The following is a 12,052-nucleotide window of genomic DNA, read 5'->3' on the forward strand; positions in this document are numbered from 1 at the left end:
CATATTCTTAAAGTGGAAATACTTTTTTATCATGTCATAAACTGACCGAACCACCACCTTTAGGCTATGTTCACACAACGTTTTTTCCTCTCCGTTTAAAATTACGTCCCTCGTTTGGCTGTCTGGCCGCCCGTCAGGACAATGACGGCTGTCGGTCCATTATTCTAGGTCAGGTGGCCTGATCGCCCTTTGTCTTGAAAAGTTCATTGAATTTAATAGTAAAGACGGTGAAAAAAGAACAACTGTGTGTGACCAACTGAAATTAGAATAGTTAGGCCCCATTCACACGTCCGTGTCAGTTTTTACTGTCAGGAAATCCTGATCAGGAGGCCTTAAATGTCATCAGGAAAGTATCAGGATTTCCTAACAGTAATCTGTTTTTAGCTTCAGGAAACCATCAGGAAACCATCAGGAAAAACCTTCAGGATTTCCTGATGAGAAGAAAAATAGGACATGTATTTCTGCAAACTGGATGGTCACAGCTTGCAGAATTACAACTCCCATCATGCTTGGCTGACAGGTCATGATGGAAGTTGTACTTCTGCAGTCTGTGGTCACCCAGGTTGCAGGACATGGTGGGAGTTGTACTTCTGCAACCTGGATGGCCACAGTCTGCAGAAGTACAACTCCCATCATGACCTGTCAGCAAGGCATGGTGGGAGTTGTACTTCTGCAACCTGGATGGTGGATGGCCACAGGCTGCAGAAGTACAACTCCCATCATGACTTGTCAGCAGGGCATGATGGGAGTTTTAATCTCACCTGTCCTGGTCTCCTGGCTGCCGGGGGGGAGCAGATGGGGGGGTGCGTGGATGCCGCGAGTAGCCGCAAGGGGGGTGGGTGCGTGGATGCAAAGAGTGGCTGCGGGGGGGGGGGGTGGATGGGTGCGGGGGTGCCGCGAGTGGCTGTGGGGGGGGGGGGGGGGGGGGGGGGTGCGGGGGTGCCGCGAGTGGCCGCGGGGGGGGTGCGGGGGTGCCGCGAGTGGCCGCAGGGGGTACCTGCAGACAAGGCGGCGGATAAAGAGGCAGCAGGAGGCCGGAGCAGAGGTGGAAGGTGGTCCGGGTGAGTGGAACTCCGGACGCTTTCCTGATGTGCATCAGGAAAGCGTCCAGGGCCTGGGCGCTCCCATAGACTCCTATGGGGTGTCTGGGCCGGATTTCCGGACGAAAATAGGACCGGTTCTAAAAAATCAGGTCCTATTTTCCGGAACGGACACCCTTCCGGAAAATTCCGGAAGGGTGTCCATGTCCAATGACACAGTGTTTTTTCCGGATGTATGTAGGGGGCCTTAGGTATCATATAAAATAGTCTGGAAGGAGTAAAATGCCATTTTATATGAATTTTATGCATCAATTCAATGCGGTTTATTGGTATGTTTAACCCCTTCAAGATTGAGCCCTTTGATGCCAGGATGTCCGGGTCAAATTAATGCAATGTTCCTCCCCGCCTAACACCAGAACGCTTTTATTGTTCCACCTACAGGGCTGGTTGGGGTAATTTTTTGCGTCATGATCTCTAGTTATTAGTAATTAGTAAAAGAGAGAAATATTTTGATCGCTTTTTATTAATTTTTTTCTGACATATAATTTAAAAAAATCAGCAATTCTGGTGGTTTTTTTGTTTTCGTTTACACGGTTCACCATATTTTAATAGATCGGACAATTCTGCACGTTAGGTAATATGTTTATTTATTTATTTTACATATTTTAATTTTTATAATGGGCAAGGAGGTATATTAAACTTTCATTAGGAGGGGGGTCTATAAGGGTTTTTTTAATACTTTTTAAACCTTTTTTTAAAAGTCGTCCTGTCACTGAGTACCTTAAACGCCGTGATCGCGATAGATCACAGTGTTTAAGGGTTTAATGACAAGCAGCTGCAGGATCGCAGGATCGCCCCCGGGACACCGATGTGTGTGGGACCGCTCTTACTGCAGGGGTCCTGTGCACATCAAACCCCTCTCACCTCAGGAACGTATATATATATATATATATATATATATATATATATATATATATATAAACATTCCCACTGCACGGGGTATGTGCAGTAGGTACGTATATCTTGCTGATGTGAAGGGATTAAGAATCCCACGGAGTGCCAGTGCCCATTGCTTCATAGAAAAGGAAGTGCCCAGTTCTTCCTCCCATTGGCACATATTTGCAAGTTTATGATATTCCATAGCGTCTACACTTTAGACCCCGTTCACACAATGTATGACACTGGCCGTTCAGTGACCCAGCCGTGTCACAGAACGTGCGGTGTCAGTGAAGTTTATCCCAGCCTGTACTGCATTACCGGCCGGATAAACGTAATTTCTATTAAACTGGGATGCGGGCGCATCTGTGTGAGCCTGCATCCCAATTCACCATTGCATACAATGGAGAGTGCGTCCGGGGCTGTACTCTCCATTGTGTGCACTGTCAGGGTTGCGGCCGCTTGTCAGGTTTCGCTGCGGCTGCTTGTAATCCCTGCTGGAACGTATATTATGTGTATATACTCTGGCCGGGATTCCATTCATTGTCAGTGCAAAGCATCATTTGAATTAATCCCGGCTGTTGTTGCATATGGCATTGTGTGAACATGGCCTTAGTCAGTAGGTCATAGATACGTGTAAAGCATTTATTCAAACCATGCCATTTGACATTACATTTATAAAAGTTGGGTGGTCTCAGAGGTCTCGGAGCCTCATTTGGTTTTGTAAAAAGATCTGAAAATTGGATTAGCTTGAAAGAATTATAAAAATCTGCAATGGTATAGAGTCCAGCATTAACTGGGTGTTATGGTTTATTAGTGTCAGCAATGAGGAGTTATTTTTTCTCTTTCTGAAAAGATAATGTGAACTCTGTAAGTTTGGTATTGCTGCAATCATATTGGCCCAAACATTAATATATAAACTGTAAAAACACATACTCCAATAGCAAAAGAAAAAGAATTTCATTCCATCCCACAAATAATATTCTTTTGATTTCTTATTCTTTTATATTGTAAAATCATTGGTGCAATTAACCCCTTCCCAACCCATGAACACTCACAACATGCGTCAGTTGAGAGAGAGGTTTTCTATGGGGATTTGCTGCTGGTCTGGGCAGTTCCTGACATGGACAGAGGTGGCAGCAGAGAGCACTGTGTCAGACTGGAGAGAATACACTTCCTGCAGAACATACAGCAGCTGAAACCAATTAATTTGAAAGAAAAAGATTTTCACCAGAGTACCCCTTTAACCCCTTAAGGACAGAGCCCAAAATGACCTTAAGGATCGGGACAATTTTCAGTTTTTCATTTTTTTTTTCCTCCTTGCCTTCTAAGAGCTATAACTCTTTTATTTTTCCATCTACAGGGCCGTGTGAGGGCTTGTTTTTTTTCATGTAAGATGGAGCCCCCAAAATATTATTTATGGTAAAAATTCGGAAAAAAAACACAATTCCGCAAATTGTAATGCACTTTACAGTAAAACTGACATTTTTTTCTTGTTCTATAGATCAGTCTGAATACAGCCATACACAGTTTATGTCGCTTTTCTAATGTTTTACTGTTTTTATTTACAGTAAAACTTTTTTTTTGCAAATAGGTGTGATTACAATGGCCGTATTAGGGGATTATTTTTTGCGCCTTGATCTCTAGTTTTTATTAGCACCATATTTGTGTAGATGAGACGTATTGATCAATTTTTATAACTTATTTTTAAATGTAATAAAAATAATCAATCTTGGGGACTTTTTACCACTTTTTTGCGCTGTTCCCCGTGTGGAAACAGTATTGATCTATTTTAAAAGATTGGACGATTACACACGCTACACGATATAATATGTTTATTTTTTACTTTTATGTGTTTTATTTATAAAATGGGAAAGGGGGGGGGGTGAATAAATTTTTTATTGGGGGAGGGACTATGGTGTTTTTTTTAAAAAACTTTTAAAATTTTTTAATTTAACTCCTTTTATGTCCCCTGAGGGGACGTTAACATTTTTACATTGGATTTAATACACTGATCATTGCTATGCCATATCACAGCACTGATCAGTGTAATCTGCGATCATTGCATAGAGCCTGACTGTGCAGACTCTATACACTGATCGCCGACCTGACTGCCGGGGGGGGGGGGGGAGGTAAGGGACCTCCGGCAGTCAGAAAGAACGATCGAAACCTCCGCATCACACTGCAGGGTTCCCGATCGGTCAGTGACATTAGCACAGCTCCTGTCACTGATATAAGTGCCCGTCATTAACAGTGAGGACTTGGCTGCTGATAGCAGCCGGTGCCCATGGGAAAAGAAGTGAGTTCAGCTCCTAAGCTCACTTCATAGCGCCGCCGGACCCACTGTCATACCGCTACGTAATGGATCCTTAAGAGGTTAAAGTCAATGGAATGACGAACGTCCAATGCACACAGTGTATAAAATAACAGACGTTGTCTGTGCGAACGTCAAAATAACTGTATACACACATATATAACTATATACACATATATACAGTAACTATATACACATATATAACTATACACGCATATATAACTATACACACACACACCTATATACCTATACATACATGTATAACTATACACACATTTATAACAATATACACATATATAACTATATACACATATATACAGTAACTATACACATATATAAGTATACACACATATATAACTATACACACACACATATAACTATACACACATATATAACTATACACACACATATAACTATACACACACATATATACCACTACATACATGTATAACTATACACACATTTATAACAATATACACATATATAACTATACACAGATATATCTCTATATACACATATATACCTATACATACATATATAACTATACACACACATATATAACTATACACACACATATATAACTATACACACATTTATAACAATATACACATATATAACTATACACACATATATAACTATATACACATATATAACTATATACACATATATACAGTAACTATACACATATATAACTATACACGCATATATAACTATACACACACACACCTATATACCTATACATACATGTATAACTATACACACATTTATAACAATATACACATATATAACTATACACACATATATAACTATACACGCATATATAACTATACACACACACACCTATATACCTATACATACATGTATAACTATACACACATTTATAACAATATACACATATATAACTATACACACATATATAACTATATACACATATATAACTATATACACATATATACAGTAACTATACACATATATAACTATACACACACACATATAACTATACACACATATATAACTATACACACACATATAACTATACACACACATATATAACTATACACACACATATAACTATACACACACATATAACTATACACACACATATATACCAATACATACATGTATAATTATACACACATTTATAACAATATACACATATATAACTATACACAGATATATCTCTATATACACATATATACCTATACATACATATATAACTATACACACACATATATAACTATACACACACATATATAACTATACACACACATATAACTATACACACACATATATACCAATACATACATGTATAATTATACACACATTTATAACAATATATACATATATACCTATACACACATATATACCTATACACGCATATAGAACTATATACACATATATAACTATATACACATATATACAGTAACTATACACATATATAACTATACACACATATATAACTATACACACACACATATAACTATACACACATATATAACTATACACAGATATATCTCTATATACACATATATACCTATACACACACATATAACTATACACACACATATATAACTATACACACACATATAACTATACACACACATATAACTATACACACATTTATAACAATATATACATATATACCTATACACGCATATAGAACTATACACATATATAACTATACACACACATATACCTATACACACATATATAACTATACTCACATATATAACTATTAATTTAATACTCTTGCCAATATCTTTTGTGTGTATAAAGCTTTTTGACTCCACACTTACTACTTCAATTCAATTCAAGTTGACTTGTGCTACAAACTGGTGCACTATGGGAGGAACCGAAAGAAGATTAGAGAGCAACAAAAAGATGCTGAAGATGTTCTGCAGCAGTTTACGAGCATTTTTATTATTATTATTTTTTTTTATTTTTTTTTGCATATGTGATGTCCATCCCTAGGCTTTACACTCTTCTAATTTTCTAATTGTTTATTGTATTGGTTGTAGCTATAGAAACCACTTTGGTAATACAAATAAATAAATAAATAAATAAATAACCCAACCTACAATTTGCTGGATGCTTTGGTGCTTTGTGTTCCCCCATTGTGTAATAGATGGTATCTTCCAGACCTTGCATAAGCAATATGGAAAGGTGCGCTCCACTATATATAAAATTCTTGGAAGAATTACATGTGGTTTGTCCATCATCTTACAATCTTAGCATGATAATGTCCCGGGCTCTAGGAAGTTACTGAACCAGTTATTTTAGGTCTGCAGGTCGGTGGATTACCTTGTCTGGATAACTTGCCTTGCTGATATGTCTACTATTTCTAGGCTTCAATCTCAGCACCTCCAATTGATGCTGATGGATAGCTGTGTGCATAGTCCTTTTTATATACTGAGCAGCATGCACTGTGACCTATAGACGCCACTTACCCTTCTCCAGTTACCTATAAGCAGGAATATCTCAGCTACTGTACATACACACCACAGAGATGTCCTACAACTATTTGTTTTGCATTGTTATCATATCTAGTTCTGCAAAGAGTTTAAAATTACAAAAGTGAGAAGTAACATTGTATCATCCCATCATAAATGGCCGGCATTGTTACATGGCATATTGCCTGTATACAGCGACCTCCAACACTCACATCCACTGCGTACTGTGCTGTATACAGCGACCTCCAACACTCACATCCACTGCCTACTGTGCTGTATACAGCGACCTCCAACACTCACATCCACTGCGTACTGTGCTGTATACAGCAACCTCCAACACTCACATCCACTGCGTACTGTGCTGTATACAGCGACCTCCAACACTCACATCCACTGCGTACTGTGCTGTATACAGCGACCTCCAACACTCACATCCACTGCGTACTGTGCTGTATACAGCGACCTCCAACACTCACATCCACTGCGTACTGTGCTGTATACATGCTAGAGTGTGTTTGCTGCTCTCCGTCCACTTTATTCTATATTAAACATTTACATGTACTGTATGGATTCTTACCAGTGTAGTTGTGGAATACAATCATAATACTTTGGATATCTGGCTTCTTATGGCTTATATACAGAAAACTTCATTACATTTCTATTCTTTTGCCCCCAAAATATAACTATTGGGTCCAATTCCGAGTGCAATCTACTTCATACAATTCTTTACATAGTATCACCTTTATTATATCCCACCATGAATAGGGTGTTACGTGTCTTTTACTTTAGGCCATCAGGATTAGATTATAAAGGGAGCTGATATATAGCAATACTTCTGTACTTCTGAACAGGATGCCGGATCACAGCAGAGCACTAGGTAAGTAGGTACTGCTGTGTGATCTGGAGACTGACAGCACAGATATATGTATATGGATGCCACCTGAATGCTTGATTTCTCTTGCCATTTAAAAGCACTGCAAACAAGCACTGATCTCACTGATCGACGCTTATTGCAGACAAATCTGTTCATGTAAAAGGACCCACAGTTCTCTTTTACTAAAAGGTGATATTAACCAATCAGATTGTTTTACCTCGTAGTGTAGTACAAGGAGTTTAAACTATGGGAAAGCAATGGGAAATGTTTGGTTAAGAATATTGCTCTTTTCAGATCTGATCATTTACATAGTATAACATAATAGGACATATAACATAGTATAACATAAAATAACACAATATATAACATAGTATAACATAAAATAACACAATATATAACATAGTATAACATAACAGGGCATATAACATAGTATAACATAATAGGACATATAACATAGTATAACATAAAATAACACAACATATAACATAGTGTAATATAACACAACATATAACATAGTATAATATAACACAACATATAACATAGTATAACATAAAATAATATATAACATAGTATAACATAGTATAAAATAACATCATATATAACATAGTATAACATAACATAATATATAACATAGTATAACACAACATAGAACATAGTATAACATAATATAACACAACATGTAACATAGTATAACATAACACAACATATAACATAGTATAACATAATATATAACATAGTATAACATAACACAACATATAACATAGTGTAATATAACACAACATATAACATAGTATAACATAGTATAACATAACACAACATATAACATAGTATAACACAACATATAACATAGTATAACATAACATATAACATAGTATAACATAACATATAACATAGTATAACATAGTATAACATAACATATAACATAGTATAACATAACACAACATATAACATAGTGTAATATAACACAACATATAACATAGTATAACATAACACAACATATAACATGGTATAACACAACATAATATATAACATAGTATAACATAACATATAACATAACATAATATATAACATAGTATAACATAACACAACATATAACATAGTATAACATAATATATAACATAGTATAACATAACACAACATATAACATAGTGTAATATAACACAACATATAACATAGTATAACATAACATATAACATAACATAACATAATATATAACATAATATAACATAACACAACATATAACATAGTATAACATAACACAACATATAACATAGTATAACATAACATATAACATAACATAATATATAACATAGTATAACATAACACAACATATAACATAGTATAACATAACACAACATATAACATAGTATAACATAACATAATATATAACATAGTATAACATAACATATAACATAACATAACATAATATATAACATAGTATAACATAACACAACATATAACATAGTATAACATAACACAACATATAACATAGTGTAATATAACACAACATATAACATAGTATAACATAGTATAACATAACACAACATATAACATAGTATAACATAACATATAACATAGTATAACATAACATATAACATAGTATAACATAACACAACATATAACATAGTGTAATATAACACAACATATAACATAGTATAACATAACACAACATATAACATGGTATAACACAACATAATATATAACATAGTATAACATAACATATAACATAACATAATATATAACATAGTATAACATAACACAACATATAACATAGTATAACATAACATATAACATAACATAACATAATATATAACATAGTATAACATAACACAACATATAACATAGTGTAATATAACACAACATATAACATAGTATAACATAACATATAACATAACATAACATAATATATAACATAGTATAACATAACACAACATATAACATAGTGTAATATAACACAACATATAACATAGTATAACATAACATAATATATAACATAGTATAACATAACACAACATATAACATAGTATAACACAACATATAACATAGTATAACATAACATAGAACATAGTATCACATGTAATAAATAGAATTTTGTGTTTATTAGTGTAATTCTCCTAGAACATCCTAAAAGATAAATGCTGGCCTTATCATTAAGACGTTTGCCTTGGGAGACTCCAGGATTCATGGAGAGGTCTCCAGCAGTCTGGGAATGTCTGGAGATGTGTAGCGCTGAGCAGACACGGTTTGGCCCTGGGCAAGATCATTAAGTGCTTTTTATTTGTGCTCCTGATAACCTGTGGTGAAGTGTAGTGTACACTGATATAGCGGGAATAGTCAGGTTAGCAGTAAATGAGGCTTTTTTCAATATTATAAAGTATAAACACCCCAAACAGATCACTGATCTCAGGGAGACCAGCCACAGAAGACGCTGTCACCTGATGGTTAAAGAGCTCAATGCGGTGACATCCTATCTGCATTGCCCCCTGGGAAACATCAATATTTAAAAAGGTCACCGGAGCCTCAGTTACGAGTCTCAAAACATGAGACTATCCAGATATCCCTCCAGGGATGCACCTGGCAAAGGGGTGGCTCCTGTATGGAGACCACCAAAACCACCATACCAAGTGGCCACTTCAGTCAACATGCAACTGAATTACGAGTCAGATGCTATGACCAGGGAACTACCAAGGCCAGGCATCCATACACAGACAGCTGTTTCAGGGTGTTGTCCCTCATCAGTGTGCAGCAGGATTCTGGCTTTCTAGTAGACAAATATGGCAAACAGATCACTGATGTCAGGGAGACCGGCCAAAGAAGACATTGTTGGCTGCTGGTTAAAGCGCTCAATACAGTGAAATCCTAGGTGCATTGATCCCTGAGAAATACAAATATGCAAAAAGGTGAGGGGAGGCAACTAGTCATCTGGGCGGGGAGCCACTTATGACTAGTCACAGCTCTTTGCCTGTCAGGGATGATTTATAGACAGAGAGACCCATTAGTGGCCAATCATCCTGGTGCTGGGCGCTGACATGCAGAGAGCTGTCACTAGTAATAGAAGGCTCACCGCCCGGATGACTGGTTGCTGCCCCTCTCCCAGCCTCGTGCAGCAGAATAAAACATCTTTTTCCCCTGATGTAAAGCTACTTCTGCAGTTGATACGCTCTGCGAGATGCACAGGCGCTCCATACTCTGCTGCTGGGAACCATATCACCATTGTGCTATTTGAGCCTTGAGAACAATGGGAGAGATGATCAAAACTGCCTGCATCAAAAATCTTTGGCTTACATAACTAGCACCACAATTTCAAGCGTTTTAGATCCTTTATTAACATAAATAGCAGCCGATGAGGAGGAGTCCTACCAGTCCTACCAGTCTATCAGTGGATTAATAATATATAATCAATGGAAATCCACAGGACTCGGCTGATCCAGAAATATACTCACCTTACAATACACTTTCAGTTTGCTCACCAAAAAGTTCTGTGGTTTTTCTGTGTAAGTCCTACAAGTATAACCATGTTATGAAAAGCAATTCTGTCTTTGTTTTGGGAATTTTATTTTTTTTATAGAATTCTAAAATTTCTAAAATTAATGGAATATGGAAGAGGAAAGAAAAAATTATGGAATCACCAAAAGTGAAGCAAATCATCTCTGGTTCTGTAGAGCACCTGTTGTTTTCTTATGTTTATTACAAAAAATGATAAATAAATCAATAAATCTATATAAAATTACCTTGTCGTTTGCATTTGAAAACAGATACTGGCCCTCGCCTTCTTACCTTCACTAAGAAACACTTTTCTCTTATAAAATATAATACAAAGGTTCATATAATGTCTTGTACTAATGATTTATGCTAAGATTGTCTAAAAAAACTGTGACCATTTAAAGGGAATCTGTCAATAGGTTTATTCCGCCTTAAATGGGGGCAGTATATACTAGTGACAGAAATGCTGAACAGATCGGTGTATTACTTCCATCATTTTGTTCAGCCGTTCTCCTAATATGCAGGAGAAAATGATTCTAGCCACACCCCTCTCCCCGCCCTTCAGCTGCTGATTGACAGGTGACTGCCTATACACAGCATGGATAGATAACTGCCAATCAGCAGCTGGTGGGAGGAGTTTTCTGCTTCTCATGATTATCCAGGACTACTGAGCTCATGCACATAATGGAGAGGACTACTTACTGTCCATGTTATTCAGGAGGAGATCTCTGGATCAGCTGCACAGAACAATGTAACTATAATAACCTTTGGCCATAACCAGTGCCACAAGAGGAATTTGTAGATATGTTGTTGATGAAGTCAGATGCCCCCATTCCTTTGGTGTCCAACAGTGCTGAAAATATCATTGCCAACCACAGTGTAAGCCATAGTGCCCCATTCGTTTCTTCTACATCGCACACTATTAATTTTTTGTACACTACAATCGAAGTTTCCT

The sequence above is a fragment of the Dendropsophus ebraccatus genome, chromosome 6 (genome assembly GCF_027789765.1).
Source record: "Dendropsophus ebraccatus isolate aDenEbr1 chromosome 6, aDenEbr1.pat, whole genome shotgun sequence".
In the NCBI taxonomy this organism is placed as follows: domain Eukaryota; kingdom Metazoa; phylum Chordata; class Amphibia; order Anura; family Hylidae; genus Dendropsophus; species Dendropsophus ebraccatus.